Consider the following 17918-nt stretch of genomic DNA (forward strand, 5'->3'; position numbering starts at 1 on the left):
GCACTCTGTTAGCTCAACAGGGAACGTCAGAGCAGGCCAGGGACACACGGACATAACCTCCAGTTAAGGACATCTGCTTGGAAACAAACCACACTGACAGGGACGTTCAACCTGCTGTTCAGACAGCTCCTTATCTCTCAAGCACCACGTTTTGGACTTCTGTCATCCCTCACATAGTGGAGAAGTTATTCCTTTTATCAACTTCAACAAAGTCCTCACATACCTTATCAATCAATTTCTGTCTCAGTGTTTGTCTCAGAGTCTGCTTCAGGACGGTCCTCTTCTATTTCTTTCCTCTTGAAAGGTTGTTTTTTGTTTTCAGCCCAGACCTCTACTGTGCCCTGGTATGCTTTAGCTTTAGTGAGATGGATTGCGGCACTGTGTGTGTAATGAACACTCACGAAGGAGGGAGGACTGTATGCGTAGAGCTAAGAGATTGCAGGAAAGGTCTGATCATTCTCACTAGAATGTTGTGCAACAGTTTCTATACAAGCGTTTCACTCCAGCAGAGTATGAGCCAAAGCTCAGTGAACAATCACTTCTCTAAAGCTTCATGTCTCCCTCTCCAAATTAAATGGGTACAAGTTCATGTGAATACACAGAATTTAATTGATATGAATGGGAAAGTTGTATGGTACAGGTAGCGCTAATTACATAAAACCTCTGCAGTAGGGCAACATCTTTTCCACAGGCATATTGAAGATAGACATATTCCACATGGACATTTTTTTTGTGTGCACTGTAAAAACATACCAAAACATCAAAATAGAGGCCACAACGCCCCAAAAACCTACAATAGAAAGCATATACAGTTGAGGTCGGAAGTTTACATACGCATTGGTTGAAGTCATTAAAACTATTTTTTCGACCAATCCACAATTTTTTTGTTTAACAAACTATAGTTTTGGCAAGTCGGTTAGGACATCTACTTTGTGCATGACACAAGTAATTTGTCCAACAATTGTTAACGGACAGATAATTTCACTTATAATTCATTGTGTCACAATTCCAATGGGTCAGAAGTTTACATATACTAAGTTGACTGTGCCTTTAAACAAGCCTTGAAAATTCCAGAAAATTATGTCATGGCTTTAGAAGCTTCTGATAGGCTAATTGACATCATTTGAGTCAATTGGAGGTGTACCTGTGGATGTATTTCAAGGCCTACCTTCAAACGCAGTGCCTCTTTGCTTGCCATCATGGGAAAATCAAAAGAAATCAGCCAAGACCACAGAAAAAAATTGTAGACCCTCCACAAGTCTGGTTCATCCTTTGGAGCAATTTCCAAACGCTTGAAGGTACCATGTTCATCTGTACAAACAATTGTTTGCAAGTATAAACCCCATGGGACCACGTCATACCGCTCAGGAAGGAGACGCGTTCTGTCTCCTAGAGATGAACGTACTTTGGTGCAAAAAGTGCAAATCAATCCCAGAACAACAGCAAAGGACCTTGTGAAGATACTGGAGGAAACAGGTACAGAATTATCTATATAAACAGTAAAACGAGTCCTATATTGACATAACCCGAAAGGCCGCTCAGCAAGGAAGAAGCCACTGCTCCAAAACCCCCATAAATAAAGCCAGACTACGGTTTGCAACTGCACAATGGGACAAATATCAAACTTTTTTGGAGAAATGTCCTCTGGTCTGATGAAACAAAAATAGAACTGTTTGGTCATAATGATCATCGTTATGTTTGGAGGAAAAAGGGGAGGCTTGCAAGCTGAAGAACACCATCCCAACCTTGAAGCACGGGGAGGGTGGCATCATGTTGTGGGAGTGCTTTGCTGCAGGAGGGACTGGTGCACTTCACAAAATAGATGGCATCATGAGGGAGGAAAAATATGTGGAAATATTGAAGCAACATCTCAAGACATCAGTTAGGAAGTTAAAGCTTGGTTGCAAATGCATCTTCCAAATGGACAATGCCACCAAGCGTACTTCCAAAGTTGTGGCAAAATGGCTTAAGGACAACAAAGTCAAGGTATTGGAGTGGCCATCACAAGTCCTGACCTCAATTTTATAGAACATTTGTGGGCGAACTGAAAAAGTGTGTGCGAGCAAGGAGGCCTACAAACCTGATTCAGTTACACCAGCTTTGTCAGGAGGAATGGGCCAAAATTCACCCAATGTCACGACTTCGGCCGAAGTTGGTCCCTCTCCTTGTTCGGGCGGCGTTCGGCAGTTGACGTCACTGACCTTCTAGCCATCGCCGATCCACTTTTCATTTTCCATTGGTTTTGTCTTGTCTTCCATCACACCTGGTTCCAATTCCATCAATTACATGTTGAGAATTTAACCCTCTGTTCCCCCCATGTCCTTGTCCGTAATTGTTTCTTGTAGTGCTTGTGCACATAACGTGCTGGTGATTACAGACCAGGCTCCCAGAACGTGAAGGAAGACACATTGTCCTGGCTGTATGACACAGAGGAGCGGCCCATGGATCCCACTCCCAAACTCCCCACCTCCTGCCTGGTGGTGCCGGTAGTGTGGGAGCTGGATGCGGACATTGAGCAGGCGTTACGTGCAGAGTCCGCTCCCGTCCAGTGTCCCGCTGGGCGTCTGTACATCCCGTCTGCTGTTCGTGACCGGTTGATCGTTTGGGCCCACACGTCACCCTCCTCTGGTCGTCCTGGGATTGGTTGAACAGTGCGCTGTTTGAGCGGGAGGTACTGGTGGCCTATCTTAGCTAAGGACGTGAGGGATTATGTTTCCTCCTGCTCGGTGTGCACGCAGTGAAGGCTCCTAGGCACCTGCCCAGAGGTAAGCTACACCCCTTACCCATTCCACAGCGGCCTTGGTCGCACCTGTCGGTGGATTTTCTGACTGATCTTCCACCTCACAGGGTAACACCGCGATCCTGGTTGTTGTGGATCTTTTCTTTAAGTCCTGTCGCCTCCTCCCCCTGCCCGGTCTCCCTACGGCCCTACAGACTGCGGAGGTCTTGTTAACACACGTCTTCCGGCACTACGGGGTGCCTGAGGACATAGTGTCTGATCTGGGTCCCCAGTTCCCGTCTAGGGTCTGGAAGGCGTTCATGGAACGTCTGGGGGTCTCAATCAGCCTTACTTCAGAGTTTCACCCCGAGAGTAATGGGCAGGTGGAGAGAGTGAACCAGGATGTGGGCAGGTTTCTGCTTTCCTATTGCCAGGATATGGCGGGGGAGCTGGCGGTGTTCGTGCCCTGGGCCGAGATGTCACAGAACTCGCTTCGTTACTCCTCCACAAACCTCTCTCCCTTCCAGTGAGTACTGGGGTACCAGCCGGTTCTGGCGCCTTGACATCAGAGTCAGAGGTGCGGGAGGTTCCCCCGCCCCCTCTGGACATTGAGGGGGCCCCGGCGTACTACGTTCGCTCCATTCTGGACTTCAGTATCTCGTGGAGTGGGAGGGGTACGGTCCGGAGGAGCAGTGTTGGGTTCCGGTGGAGGACGTGTTGGACACTTCAATGCTGCAAGAGTTCCACCGTCTTCGTCCGGATCGCCCTGCGCCTCACCCTCCGGGCCGTCACCAAGGCCGGTGTCGATGCGCTGCTTGAGCCACGCATCGGGAGGGGGGGGGGGGGGGGTACTGTTGGTCCCTCTCCTTGTTCGGGCGGCGTTCGGCGGTCAAAGTCATTGACCTTCGAGCCATCGCCGATCCACTTTTCATTTTCCATTGGTTGTCTTCCATCACGCCTGGTTCCAATTCCATCAATTACATGTTGTGTATTCCCCTCATGTCCTTGTCAGTAATTGTTTCTTGTAGTGCTTATGCACGGTATGCTGGTGATTACCGGGTTTTGTTTGACCCATTTCATGTTTTGTTCTGTTGATGGTGGTTTATGGATATTAAACGACACTGTTGTAAATCAGTTTTCGCTCTCCTGCGCCTGACTTCTCTCCCTCCAGTATGCACCTCACTAAACCTAGACTACTCTCCCTCCAGTACGCACCTCATTACACCTAGACTTCTCTCCCTCCAGTACGCACCTCACTACACCTAGACTTCTCTCCCTCCAGTACGCACCTCATTACACCTAGACTTCTCTCCCTCCAGTACGCACCTCATTACACCTAGACTTCTCTCCCTCCAGTACGCACCTCATTACACCTAGACTTCTCTCCCTCCAGTACGCACCTCATTACACCTAGACTTCTCTCCCTCCAGTACGCACCTCATTACACCTAGACTTCTCTCCCTCCAGTACGCACCTCATTACACCTAGACTTCTCTCCCTCCAGTACGCACCTCATTACACCCAACTTATTGTGGGAAGCTTGTGGAAGGCTACCTGAAATGTTTGACCCAAGTTAAACAATTTAAAGGCAATGCTACCAAATACTTATTGAGTGTATGTAAACTTCTGACCCACTGGGAATGTGATGAAGGAAATAAAAGCTGAAATAAATCATTCTCTCCACTATTATTCTGACATTTCACATTCTTAAAATAAATTGGTGATCCTAACTGACCTAAGACAGGGAATTTTTACTCTGACTTCTGACTTCAACTGTACATGTTTAGAACAACACATTTTCTTACAAATTTGTAAAAGCAACAAAAAAACATGTACTAAAAGCTTGCTTAAAACTGAGACGGCACCGTGATACCTTGTCAAGAATAGATCTTCATGATGAATGAATCAGTGACACCAGAAGTCTAATATGTAACATAAAATACATTTTCCATTAAGATGTGTTATCCTCAAAGATTGGTCAAGCCTTTATGGGACAGACGATGTACAGGTTGATTTAAGCGCTGTCTTGGAATCACTCCAAGGTGATGATCCTATATCCATCAGGACCTGAATCCCCATATGAGTGAACCGCTCTATGTATTTATTGGAAATAGCACTTATGGTGTCTGATAAGTATCATTCACTAACCATTACCCTTTGCTCCTTAAACTGATTTATGAAAACCATTTGCATATAACCTTAACATATATTGAATAGGGTGAAGGATTCAATATTGCTGTGAAATCTCTTAAATTCAACCAACGAGACATACATTCCAAAGAATGAAATTACTTAAATGATCTATGGATCATTTACGTGGTTTGCCAAATAGATTCTGAGACGAATGCAATGTGTCATTTAAGCCATAAGAACCTAAATGAGAATGCGACATTGCAGTCTTAAATGTTGTCATTTATCTTCATTAAGCTTAGAGGAGACCTTAACCATGCTTGGGCTCGAGCACTTTCTTGTCCATAGTGATGGGACATAGAAGTTGACACCTAATGGACAGAGATCAGAAGAAACTTTACCACTTTGTCCCTCTAGGGGGAGACACCTATTTCCATACCACTGCCTTCCTTGGGGCTCAATACAGATCAGGCCTGGCCTAATACCATAGCAATTAAATGTAACATCAGCCCCATGACAGAGGGAAAATGAAACATATCTTTCTCTACTAACAGTTTACATTTTCTTTATGCATTTGGTCATTTGACCAGTACAATTGTCATTGGTCATCATGCTCATTAAAGGCTCAATGCATTACATTAGCAAAAACCTATTTCTCAAGCAAGAATTTTGCTAAGACTGTCTGGGGGTGGTTTGAGTGGGAGGGGGGAAATGAAAACTAGCTGTTATTAGGAGAAAGGTTTAGAACTCTATTTTCTATTGGTCTATAAACAGATGTCACCATGGAAAGCCGAAACTCCCGCCCATGCAAACCTGCTGATTAGAAGGTCCTGTGTAGATTGTATTTTCAACCAGCAATATCAATAAATAATATTTTTTCCCACACATTTACAGTGTTACTGTATTTTCATCAGCTATTGTGCAATATGTTATAAAACACAGGAGAAACTGCTTTTTTTTATTGCACTGGGCCATTAAATAATTGCATAAGAAACTGTATCACCTTGTGCCAATTAGATGATAGATTATATGTAATTACATAATTAGACATATGGTGACTCATTTCAATTGTTGAAAAAGTTTCCATAATCTTATAAGGCCATTGATGACTCCAGAACAAACCGATGAAATATTTCATAATTTCATGATGCTCTAACAGTTACAGGATTTCCCAAACTCAGGTCGGTCCTGGTTTGTAGGGATGTAGACTAATCATCCAACTGGTTATGGGGGTCTGACCCTGGTTCATTACACAGGTGTGCCAATGCTGACTTCATTACTCAAATAAATAGGGCAGGGCAAATCAATTACAGTCCTGGAGGTCCGAAACACTAATTCTGTTTCTACCTGGCAGGTACTTGTACTCACCTGCTGTCCTAGGTAAAATTAGTTCCTGAGTAGAGGGGAAGAATGATCAGAGATAGGGTGTAAACTAGGTCTACACACACACTACACACACATATTAATATCAAGTCTCCCTCTTGGCTAAATGCTCACAGGGTAGCCTAGTTAATCCAAAGATAATAGATGGAACTAGTGCTGGCAGAAACCACAAGACCTGTCTGTGCTCTCCAACTCCCTCCAACATAAACGGTTTGCCTAATACCACCACTGGTAAGCCGCGTCCTTACCGCAGCTGCTCTTCTAATCTAAGTGACCACGACAGGTAGCAAAGCAACCGTAAATCATGGCAGCATTGAGCACCTGGAACGGAGGTTTTGATTCCTCATCTGTGGATTCTATTGACATGCCACTGGACAGCAGTGGAGATAAAGTTTGGTTAGATTGAAATGTGACCATTTTACGAGCAGATTTGACACACTGTAAGAGCACATTCTTTCCTCTTCCATGGTTCATGTTTCTGCTGTAATGTTTTGTACATAGTGTAAGATCAAAGTGTTCTCATACAGTAAGCTTAAATCACTGCTCCTACAAGTACAAGGAAATGTGCACTGTAGACAATGAAGATATAGGCAAACGTACCATCTCAGCTTTGGTTTTTCATTTCAGGACACTCATATTGGTATATACAGTTGAAATTGGAAGTTTACATACACCTTAGCCAAATACATTTAAACTCAGTTTTTCACAATTCCTGACATTTAATCCTAGCAAAAATTCCCTTTCTTAGGCCAGATAGGATCACCATTTATTTCAAGAATTTGAAATATCAGAATAATAGTAAAGATAATTATTTATTTCAGCTTTTATTTCCTTCATCACATTCTCAGTGGGTCAGAAGTTAACATACACTCAATTAGTATTTGGTAGCATTGCCTTTACATTGTTTAACTTGGGTCAAACGTTTCGGGTAGCCTTCCACAAGTTTCCCACAATAAGTTGGGTGAATTTTGGCCCATTCCTCCTGACAGAGCTGGTGTAACTGAATCAGGTTTGTAGGCCTCCTTGCTCGCACACACTTTTTCAGTTCTACCCACACATTTTCTATAGGATTGAGGTCAGGGTTTGTGATGGCCACTCCAATACCTTGACTTTGTTGTCCTTAAGCCATTTTACCACAACTTTGGAAGTATGCTTGGTGTCATTGTCCATTTGGAAGACGCATTTGCGGCCAAGCTTTAACTTCCTGACTGATGTCTTGAGATGTTGCTTCAATATATCCACATAATTTTCCTGCCTCATGACGCCATCTATTTTGTGAAGTGGACCAGTCCCTCCTGCAGCAAACCACGCCCACAACATGATGCTGCAACCCCCATGCTTCAAGGTTGGGATGGTGTTCTTCGGCTTGCAAGCCTCCCCTTTTTCCTCCAAACATAACAATGGTCACTATGGCCAAACAGTTCTATTTTTGTTTCATCAGACCAGAGGACATTTCTCCAAAAAGTATGATCGTTGTCCCCATGTGCAGTTGCAAACAGTAGGCTGCCTTTTTTATGGCGGTTTTGGAGCAGCGGCTTCTTCCTTGCTGAGCGGCCTTTTAGGTTATGTTGATATAGGACTCGTTTTACTGTGGATATAGATACTTTTGTACCTGTTTCCTACAGCATCTGCACAAGGTCCTTTGCTGTTGTTCTGGGATTGATTTGCAATTTTCGCACCAAAGTACATTCATCTCTAGGAGACAGAACGCGTCTCCTTCATGAGCGGTATGATGGCTGCGTGGTCCCATGGTGTTTATACTTGCATACTATTGTCTGTACAGATAAATGTGGTATCTTCATGCGTTTGGAAATTGCCCCCAAGGATGAACCAGACTTGTGGAGGTCTACAATTTTTTCTGAGGTCTTGGCTGATTTCTTTTGATTTTCCCATGATGTCAAGCAAAGAGGCACTGAGTTTGAAGGTAGGCCTTGAAATACATCCACAGGTACATCTCCAATTGACTCAAATTATGTCAATTAGCCTATCAGAAGCTTCTAAAGTCATGACATAATTTTCTGGAATTTTTCAAGCTGTTTGAAGGCACAGTCATCTTAGTGTATGTAAACTTCTGACCCACTGAAATTGTGAAACAGTGAATTATAAGTGAAATAATCTGTCTGTAAACAATTGTTGGAAAAATGACTTGTGTTATGCACAAAGTAGATGTCCTAACCGACTTGCCAAAACTATAGTTTGTTAACAAGAAATTTGTGGAGTGGTTGAAAAACAAGTTTTAATGACTCCAACCTAAGTGTATGTAAACTTCCGACTTCAACTGTATCTGGAACACTCAAATGATCTTCCCTTTGATAGACTAGAAAAGTGTTGATTTTTCATCAGAGATTATGAAAGGCCAACATTAATGTATAAATTAAATTAATTTAATCCATTCAGTCATTTGTCTCTATTTCATCCCTCTACTATGTTTCATTTATGTAGGACATTTTCACAGGATGTTCCTTCTTGAAAAGCTGTTATCTCAAACCCCCTAGTGACGACAATTACTCAATGATAATAAATTACAGCTCATAATCAGATATGCCAAAGGAAGAAAACCGGGACATCTTACTTTTTTAAGGAAAGAAAGGGGGAAGAGAGAAAGGAAAGTATTTAAGTCAATCTGGGTCTCTGCCAGTTCGACTGTAACCTTTGCTCTCTTGGTTTGGGAGTTAGCTAGTTTCCTCTTTCCTCTGACATCACTCTCCGGGATCCACACAATAATAATATAACCCCAATTGCATGACATTACTGCTTCCTTAAATGCACATGGGAGAATTGTGTTAAAAATCCCTCACAACTGCAGGCTGACTGCAGTTCCCAGCAAGCACCAGATGCACAGCTGGTGTCCATGGGAGAGGCAGAGCGGATACACAGATTCCAGTCTGTTATGGACGAGGGAAAAACATTTCATGGAAGCCTACATATATATAGGCTACATCCCTGTTATTATTATGACAGAGGCAGCTCCAATATCTCTTTCACATACTCACATGACACTTATTTACACAACATGTACTGTACCTATGATAAAGTGCAGGTAGTTCCTAATGTACTCATGGGGAAGTGTTTAGGGCTGGACAGCTATTGATACATTGCAACCTTTCAATTTGACCTGGGGAAGAGTAAAAAGTGATGTACAATTCATTTTAAGCACTGTAGTAGTAGTGACAGTCTATCTACTGTGATGTGGATCCTGTATTGGTATTATTACCATCATTTATGAGGAAGCACTACCTTCAAATTATTCAAACATAAGAGGGAATTCTGGTTTATTTACAAGCCAAATGGATTTAACTATGACAAAATTGTACCCATTCTGTGCCAGCTTGATAAATTAAAACCCCCATTATCTTAGCATCCAGGCTCCAGTCCACACAGCAATAAACTTTAGTGAGCTCTTAAACTCCTGTGTCTAGTATATCGAACCCCCTGGAGAGTCTGGTTCTGAAATTTAAAGCAAATTGCTGTTTGAAATCAGTGCTTTTTTCTCCAAGCCTCAGATCTTAATTTGTTGTTGTAGCCTATTTTAGAAACATGAGCCAACTGCTAAAGCACACACAAAAAGGGGCAGAAAAAAATGCACCTTGTGTGATTTTTTTTTAATGCAAGCCAGATGTGAGCAAGAAGCATGGAAACAGGTGATGATAGCATTACGCTAGGATTGCGCACAGATGGAAAAGGGCTTGAACCTATTCCTGTCTCGCTGTTGGGGTCATAAATAAATATTTTTTTGTCTCTTTCTGATGAAATTATTTCTATATGAATTGGGCCAGACCAACTCTTGCTATTGTGTCAGCGTGGAGGGCCAAAGGGCTGCTCTCAAGGGTTAAAGTATTTTCACAGGCAAGACAAATAAGTTTTATTTTTTTGAGAATGCGATTTAGTGTTACATAGAGAATCAGCACATCCATATGAAGCGATACCTTGCAGATTGGGAGATCCACACCACTTCAGAATAAAGGAGCTGAAGATTAGCTCATCTAGCCAAGGCCTAACAGATATGGTATAACATCATGGCTGGCGCTATTGCCTCAGTGTGTATATTTTGCCATATTTGTGTGTGTGTGTGTGTGTGTGTGTGTGTGTGTGTGTGTGTGTGTGTGTGTGTGTGTGTGTGTGTGTGTGTGTGTGTGTGTGTGTGTGTGTGTGTGTGTGTGTGTGTGTGTGTGTGTGTGTGTGTGTTGGTGTGTATGTGCACGCTGCTATCCCACTTGGTGCAAACTGGTTGAATCAACATCGTTTCAACATAATTTGCCAATGTATTGTGACGTGGAAAATACATTGGATTTGAAAAAAGTAATCAATGTAAACTGCTGTTTTGAGGGTGAAATTTTAACCACAGGTTTATGTCATCATTGCAACCAATTTTCAATATGGACAAACCTGGTATAAAATATGTTTAATTTGTACCTTTGAAACAATGTCAGATCTTCAGCATTATATCCACTATAAAAAACTAAATAATAGGCCTGTCTCAGCCTCCAGTATTTATGCTGCAGTAGTTTATGTGTCGGGGGGCTAGGGTCAGTTTGTTATATCTGGAGTACTTCTCCTGTCCTATCCGGTGTCCTGTGTGAATTTAAGTATGCTCTCTCTAATTATTTCTATCTTTCTCTCTTTCTTTCTCTCTTTCTCTTATTATTTGACCATGCTGTTCATTTATGAACATTTGAACATCTTGGCCATGTTCTGTTATAATCTCCACCCGGCACTGGCCACCCCACATAGCCTGGTTCCTCTCTAGGTTTCTTCCTAGGTTTTGGCCTTTCTAGGGAGTTTTTCCTAGCCACCGTGCTTCTACAACTGCATTGCTTGCTGTTTGGGGTTTTTGGCTGGGTTTCTGTACAGCACTTTGAGATATCAGCTGATGTACGAAGGGCTATATAAATACATTTGATTTGATTTGGTCAGCACCTCAAACTGGAGATTTGATCTATCTACAACTATTCATTTGTTCTCCCGTCCAGGGTTTTAACCAAACCCATTTTTTAAATGTGTCACTGACTACTAACAATTTGCTAACGTGAGAATTATTATTGAGAGATCTCTTAACTAAATACATTTACTGTAGCTATAAAAGTAATTCCAAAGGGTAGGTTCAACAGAGCAAATTAAATGTAACCATACTCTCTCTATAAGTCATATATCATCAATTATACTATTTGGGCCTATATAGCATCTGCAAAGTCATTAACAGCTATTGTTTCAATTAAACACAGGTTTCAACACTGTGTTCAACACAGGGTTCAACTAAAAATAGACAATAGCTGTATGTACATATAGGCCTATGGCTTCAAGCTTTGGTTGAGTTCAAATTAAATCTTTAAGTTTATCACTAATATGTTGGAGTTGTCTCCATGTCAACCAGAAATAAATCAATGTTAAATACCACAAAATCGAATCAAACTTTATTTGAAGTGCATTTAAAGTTTGATTAGATTACATTTGAAGGAGATGTATTTTCTACTTGGATAGTTCCATCTGTGCCACTGACTTAGTCTGGCTTTAACTCCAGTTTGTCTACAAATGTTTAATCAATATTTTGGATTCACATCTTCATCTTCAAAGTTAAAGAATAGGAAACTTTAAATCCACTTTAAATAAAGTTTAATTTGAGTGTCACGACTTCTGCCATAGTCACCAGTTTTCTAGCCATCGCCGATCCACCTTTAATTTTTACATTTGTCTTGTCTTGTTTTCCTACACGCCTGGTTTCAATTCCCTCAGTATTAGACATGTATATAACCCTCTGTTCCCCCCCATGTCTGTGTCTGGAATGGTTTTTGTTTCGTGTATGTGCACGCTAGACTAGTTTGCGCTGGGTTATGTTAACCAATGTTGTGTTTAGTGTTCTTAGTGCCGTGTGTTTTGTTCATGGAAATAAAATGCTCCTTTGGCTACCCAACTTCTGCTCTCCTGCGCCTGACTCCCTTCCAGCCAGTTATGCATACCTAACATTGAGCCCTATTCTTTACCTTTGATTCTTGGTTGAGATGGAGACATGAATCCAACACATACATTATTCATTTGTAGACAAACTGGAATTTGTTGACAACCAAACACAATTCAATATCGCTGGCCACATTTTGAGGTTAGCCTACTGTAACTATACATGGCTTCTTATGTCATCAAAGAAGCGTGCATGTTCAAGATAGCACGCAAAGGTCGAAGGTCTGTGGAAATCTTCACAGTTGCTTTAATAATCTGTGCAGAATCTTGAAAAGCATTGATCACTTGCAATATGTACTTTTAATGTAATCTCAAGTACAATCCAGGTCATTTGGTTGTGCTATTAGATGAAGCACAGTGATAACACATTAAGTTGTATAAATACAATTTATTTGCCATTGCATTCCCATTTGAACTTTGTTGTGCTTTTGAAATGGTTGATCGCACAGTGATAAGAAATTTAGATGACAACTAAACAAGGAATTTGGTTAAGCCTTTAGTTGGTTGAAAGCATAGTAATAACACACATGGATTTCAACAAACTTCTGTCTGTCTTTTTGAGTGGGTAAATAAAGGTTGAAATATCATTGATCAACGTCTCAACCAAATATTACCTTAATTTTCACGTTGAAACAACTTGGTGTGCCCAGTGGAATGTTTATGTTAGCATTAAACAAGGTAGTTTTATTTTGACTTCTTGGTATATCCACTCTCCACAGAGACATTCTCTCCTTCCTCAGTCATGTGGTTCCAGCTTCACCAGGGGAGATGAGTTCAGCCAGTCAGTCTTCCTGATTCATAGTGCGGGTCTACAGGAGACAGGTCTGCTTCACGTCAGGTGAAATGACTGCTGGGAAGGAAGTGTCTCCAGCAATCAGCCTTGATGAGGCAGCCAGTGGACCTGTCCTGTGAGACAGAGGAAAGCCACTGTACGTGTCAGACTGGCTGCAAATGCGGATGGACACAGAGCAGACCTCTGCATTAAGGCAGGCTGGCCACCCCTGAGAGATGGGTATTTAGCCAGCAATTATGCATCTCACAGGACTGAGGGAGTCAACGGGAATGTCCCCCTCAACCCCAAAACTTGTGGAATGTTAATCTCGTGACCTCATCTCATGAGTTAAACGTTTGCATGCACAGCCTCTGAGAAACATGAACAGAACATAAGCAGGGAAATAAAGAAAACGGCTCAATGTAACATGGTCATTTCCTTAATCAGGGTGTTCACTTTGAGTCATAAGAACGTATGGTTTCAGAAGTCGTAAAAAACATTGTTCATTGTTTTAAAAAGACTTCGGCGACTTACAGCAAAACAAATGACAGTGAAGTGACACCTCCCAGGCAGGGCAAGCTATCCCTGGAGCTACCACAAGAGAGCACAGCTGGCCGGCCACCCGGCCCCATGCATCTATCCCCTCTCACAGCACAGCACTACCTTCCTGCTGTCACAGTCACACACAGGTTTAAAAGCCCTGGCTTTGAACACAGAGCCAGGCACAGGGAAAGTGACAAGCAGAAACCCCCCAAAGACATACAGCCGCCCAAATGGGGCCACCCTGTCCCCTCCATTGGCAAATTGCTGGCCAGCTAGCCATTTGGGAGAGTGGTCGTTCACGTCGATAGACTCATAAGAAAGCGACACGTTGGCTCAGTGTGGTGCCACTGGACTACGTGACAAATAGGGAGCTCCTAAATCATTACATTACAGTGTGAAATGACTGATTGGCACAGCAGACGGCCTGATCCAGGGAGAGTTAAAGATGCTCTCTGTTTTAGATCTCACCCGTTCTGTAACATGTTTATGCAGCTGGATAGTTTTATTGGACCAATTGAATTAAGTTGTGATAATTGAGCTTAAGTACAATGCTCAAGGGTGCACTAGCAGTACCCCACCTGTCAGGGTGCTGGGCTCTAGTGGGTGTTGCGTCACATTCTTATTCAGTCTATATTAAACTATCAGTGTACTTAAACTTACAATTAAAATGGCTATAGACATTTATAGAGGCTGTATTAAAAGCTGAGCATTCTACATAGTGGTTCAGTTGGGCTTGAACCAACCCACAGGACAAAAACTGGCTGAATCAATGTTGTTTCCACGTAATAAAAAAATACAAAATCTATGTGATGACATTGAATCAACTTGGAAGATGGACTGAATTTACAAAAAGTAATCAACGTTAGGGAATTTTTTCCAAAGACTTGGTGACATTTATTTTTTCTTTCACGTTGAATTCATGTTAGTTAATACCTCGACCAAATGTAAATCAAAACTAGACTTTGAACTGAAGTCTCTGCCCAGTGGGAACCTTACTGTTACATTAACCCTAACCCTAGCTTCATGTCCAAACCCCAGCTCAACCCTAACCCTAACCCTAGCTTCATGTCCAAACCCCGGCTCCACCCTAACCCTAACCCTAGCTTCATGTCCAAACCCCAGCTCAACCTTAACCCTAACCCTAGCTTCATGTCCAAACCCCAGCTCAACCTTAACCCTAACCCTAGCTTCATGTCCAAACCCCGGCTCAACCATAACCCTAGCTTCATGTCCAAACCCCAGCTCAACCTTAACCCTAACCCTAGCTTCATGTCCAAACCCCGGCTCAACCATAACCCTAGCTTCATGTCCAAACCCCAGCTCAACCTTAACCTTAACCCTAACCCTAGCTTCATGTCCAAACCCCGGCTCAACCATAACCCTAGCTTCATGTCCAAACCCAGGCTCAACCCTAACCCTAACCCTAGCTTCATGTCCAAACCCCGGCTCAACCCTAACCCTAACCCTAGCTTCATGTCCAAACCCCGGCTCAACCCTAACCCTAACCCTAGCTTCATGTCCAAACCCCAGCTCAACCTTAACCCTAACCCTAGCTTCATGTCCAAACCCCAGCTCAACCTTAACCCTAACCCTAGCTTCATGTCCAAACCCCAGCTCAACCTTAACCCTAACCCTAGCTTCATGTCCAAACCCCAGCTCAACCTTAACCCTAACCCTAGCTTCATGTTAAAACCCCAGCTCAACCATAACCCTAGCTTCATGTCCAAACCCCAGCTCAACCTTAACCCTAACCCTAGCTTCATGTCCAAACCCCGGCTCAACCATAACCCTAGCTTCATGTCCAAACCCCAGCTCAACCTTAACCTTAACCCTAACCCTAGCTTCATGTCCAAACCCCGGCTCAACCATAACCCTAGCTTCATGTCCAAACCCAGGCTCAACCCTAACCCTAACCCTAGCTTCATGTCCAAATCCCGGCTCAACCCTAACTCTAACCCTAGCTTCATGTCCAAACCCCGGCTCAGCCCTAACCCTAACCCTAGCTTCATGTCCAAACCCCGGCTCAACCCTAACCCTAACCCTAGCTTCATGTCCAAACCCCGGCTCAACCCTAACCCTAGCTTAATTTCCCAACCCTGGCTCAACCCTAACCCTAACCCTAACCCTAGCTTAATTTCCCAACCCTGGCTCAACCCTAATCCTAGTTTCATGTCCAAACACCAGCTCAACCCTAAACCTAACCCTGGCTTCATGTCCAAACCCCGGCTCAACCCTAACCCTAACCCTAGCTGAATCTCCATTGCTTGGCCTATACCATTGAGACTCAAGGACAGACATGTTATTTAGATATTCAACGTTCCCTCATTCTGAAACTGTAAATTAGGAGCTACTAGCGCTGTAAAGCTTAGTGACAGTCTGCACGAGAGGATCAACTCATTTCCTTTACCATGCAGCACAGCACAGTGTGGGGAGAACACAATTCACATCTTAATAGATCAAGTGCTTCTCTTTGTCCCTGCATCCGCACAGCCTCTGTGACTCACAATGGCGTCAGGGAGGATGTTGGACTGGCGTGACACTTGACTGGAGAGCCCAGCTGACCACCTGACCTCCCACTGGTGCCTGGGGAACACACACACAGCTGCCTGAAAACCATAATTGTGACTCTTCCCCCCTAGTGACAGCAGATGCACTTGTGTGTTCATTAAATCCCCACCCATTCTATATTTAAGGAGTATTGTTCTGTATTGATGCACACCGGGCATACACACACACAAACACATCTTAAATATAATCAATTCCCAGTTCATTGTTTTTTCCCAAATAGCTTTTGGAATAAGAGATCTATTTACTCATCCACTCACTCAACCATCCCTCCATTTATCGCTCCATTTATCCTTCCTTCGTATCTATCTGCACGCCTGTCTGACTTACATAGTTTCATAATTACTGTATATCTTTTACTTCCAAGTCTTACTCTTAACATTAAAATAGTTGTGAAACAAAAAGGAGATGCATTGTTGGACAGATATACTGTAGCAAGGGATTTAGATTTAGTAGATTGGATTTGAATGTTATGGCAATATTCTGGCAACTTAATGGAATTTTACATCAAAGCTGTTTATATATTCGGGACTTATGATTTACGGCGCTGTCCTTCAACCATTTCCCCCCCAGAAAATACAGCTGCAAAGCTATAAAAACCAGAGGAAATTGGATTTGACAGTGTTTTTCATTCTCTCATCCCCCCCAAAATAACATTACCTCTGATTTCTCATCTCTGACAACCGATGAGAGGAGGAGGGCAAAAGCTAAGTTTACAACTGCAGATCCTCATTTGGAAAGGTGGCCAAGACAAGATAGAGAAAAAAAATAAACAATCGCTGTCTGTGGCCATTCTTCAGCGAGTACTAGAATGTCCCAGCCCTCCAACCACTGAGATGGAGAGTCTTGGTTAGTGATGACAACTGATCTCTTCCCTCTGCAGGCACTCTCCTTTGACGAAGCCCAGCACATCTCTCTAACTTCTGGACAGAGCAATCAACCCCCTCTCTTTGTATCACATGCACAAGTGCACACCCAGCGCACGCACGCACGCACACACACACACCTACTACACTGCGGACCATTTGTGTTGTTAAGTGTGTGCTAAATGCTACAAGGTGATTATCAGGAGGGGCAACTAATTGCCCCCTGTCCTGTAAGAACACCTTGGCTGATGTGACTCTCACAGTCCTCCTTGAACTTCAGTGGCGAGGCCTCACTGTGCTGAGAGTTCCCAAGCTCTGTCAGTGAGCCTCAATACAGGCAACAGACATCAAATTAAATATTTTGGACTGGAAATATAAACAATAAAAATATGATATGTTTTTTATCATTGTATCTTGGAGACAACTGAGCTCCAAGTCTTTATTGGGGAATGTTTGCTTTCACAACTTTGCCTTGATACAAATCAGGCAACATTTTCACAGCTTTGAAAACATTGTTTAATGGAGGGGAATTGTGAACATTGGGTCTTTTTACAAATCCTGTCCAGAGTATGACAGAGTCTCCCCTTCCTAATAATGGAGGAGGAGAACAGGGCTGAAGGGATGAACCATGATGCACTGTGGTCACTTCTTATCGATAATGTAATGATCAAGGTTATTGTAGTTTTGTGTCTTTATGTTAGTTTTTATTTCTATTCGTTTTAGATTTTGGGGGGAAATTCAATTCAGTTTCAGTTAGTCTTCCGACTTGATTTACTAGTTTTTATTCAGTTTTTGTTTGATAAAACATTTATATCTTGTTTTTATATTATTCAGTCTAAGTTTTAGTGTTAGGGACATAAAGTAGCCCAAGCATTGGAGGCTAGGAACCTTATATGTGTTGTAGGATCTATTTATTCCCTGTTAGCTAGTGATAGCTGGCAGTCTCCTGTTAGCTAGTGATAGCTAGTAGTCTCCTGTTAGCTAGTGA

This window comes from Oncorhynchus mykiss, chromosome 6 (genome assembly GCF_013265735.2).
Source record: "Oncorhynchus mykiss isolate Arlee chromosome 6, USDA_OmykA_1.1, whole genome shotgun sequence".
NCBI classification, from domain to species: domain Eukaryota; kingdom Metazoa; phylum Chordata; class Actinopteri; order Salmoniformes; family Salmonidae; genus Oncorhynchus; species Oncorhynchus mykiss.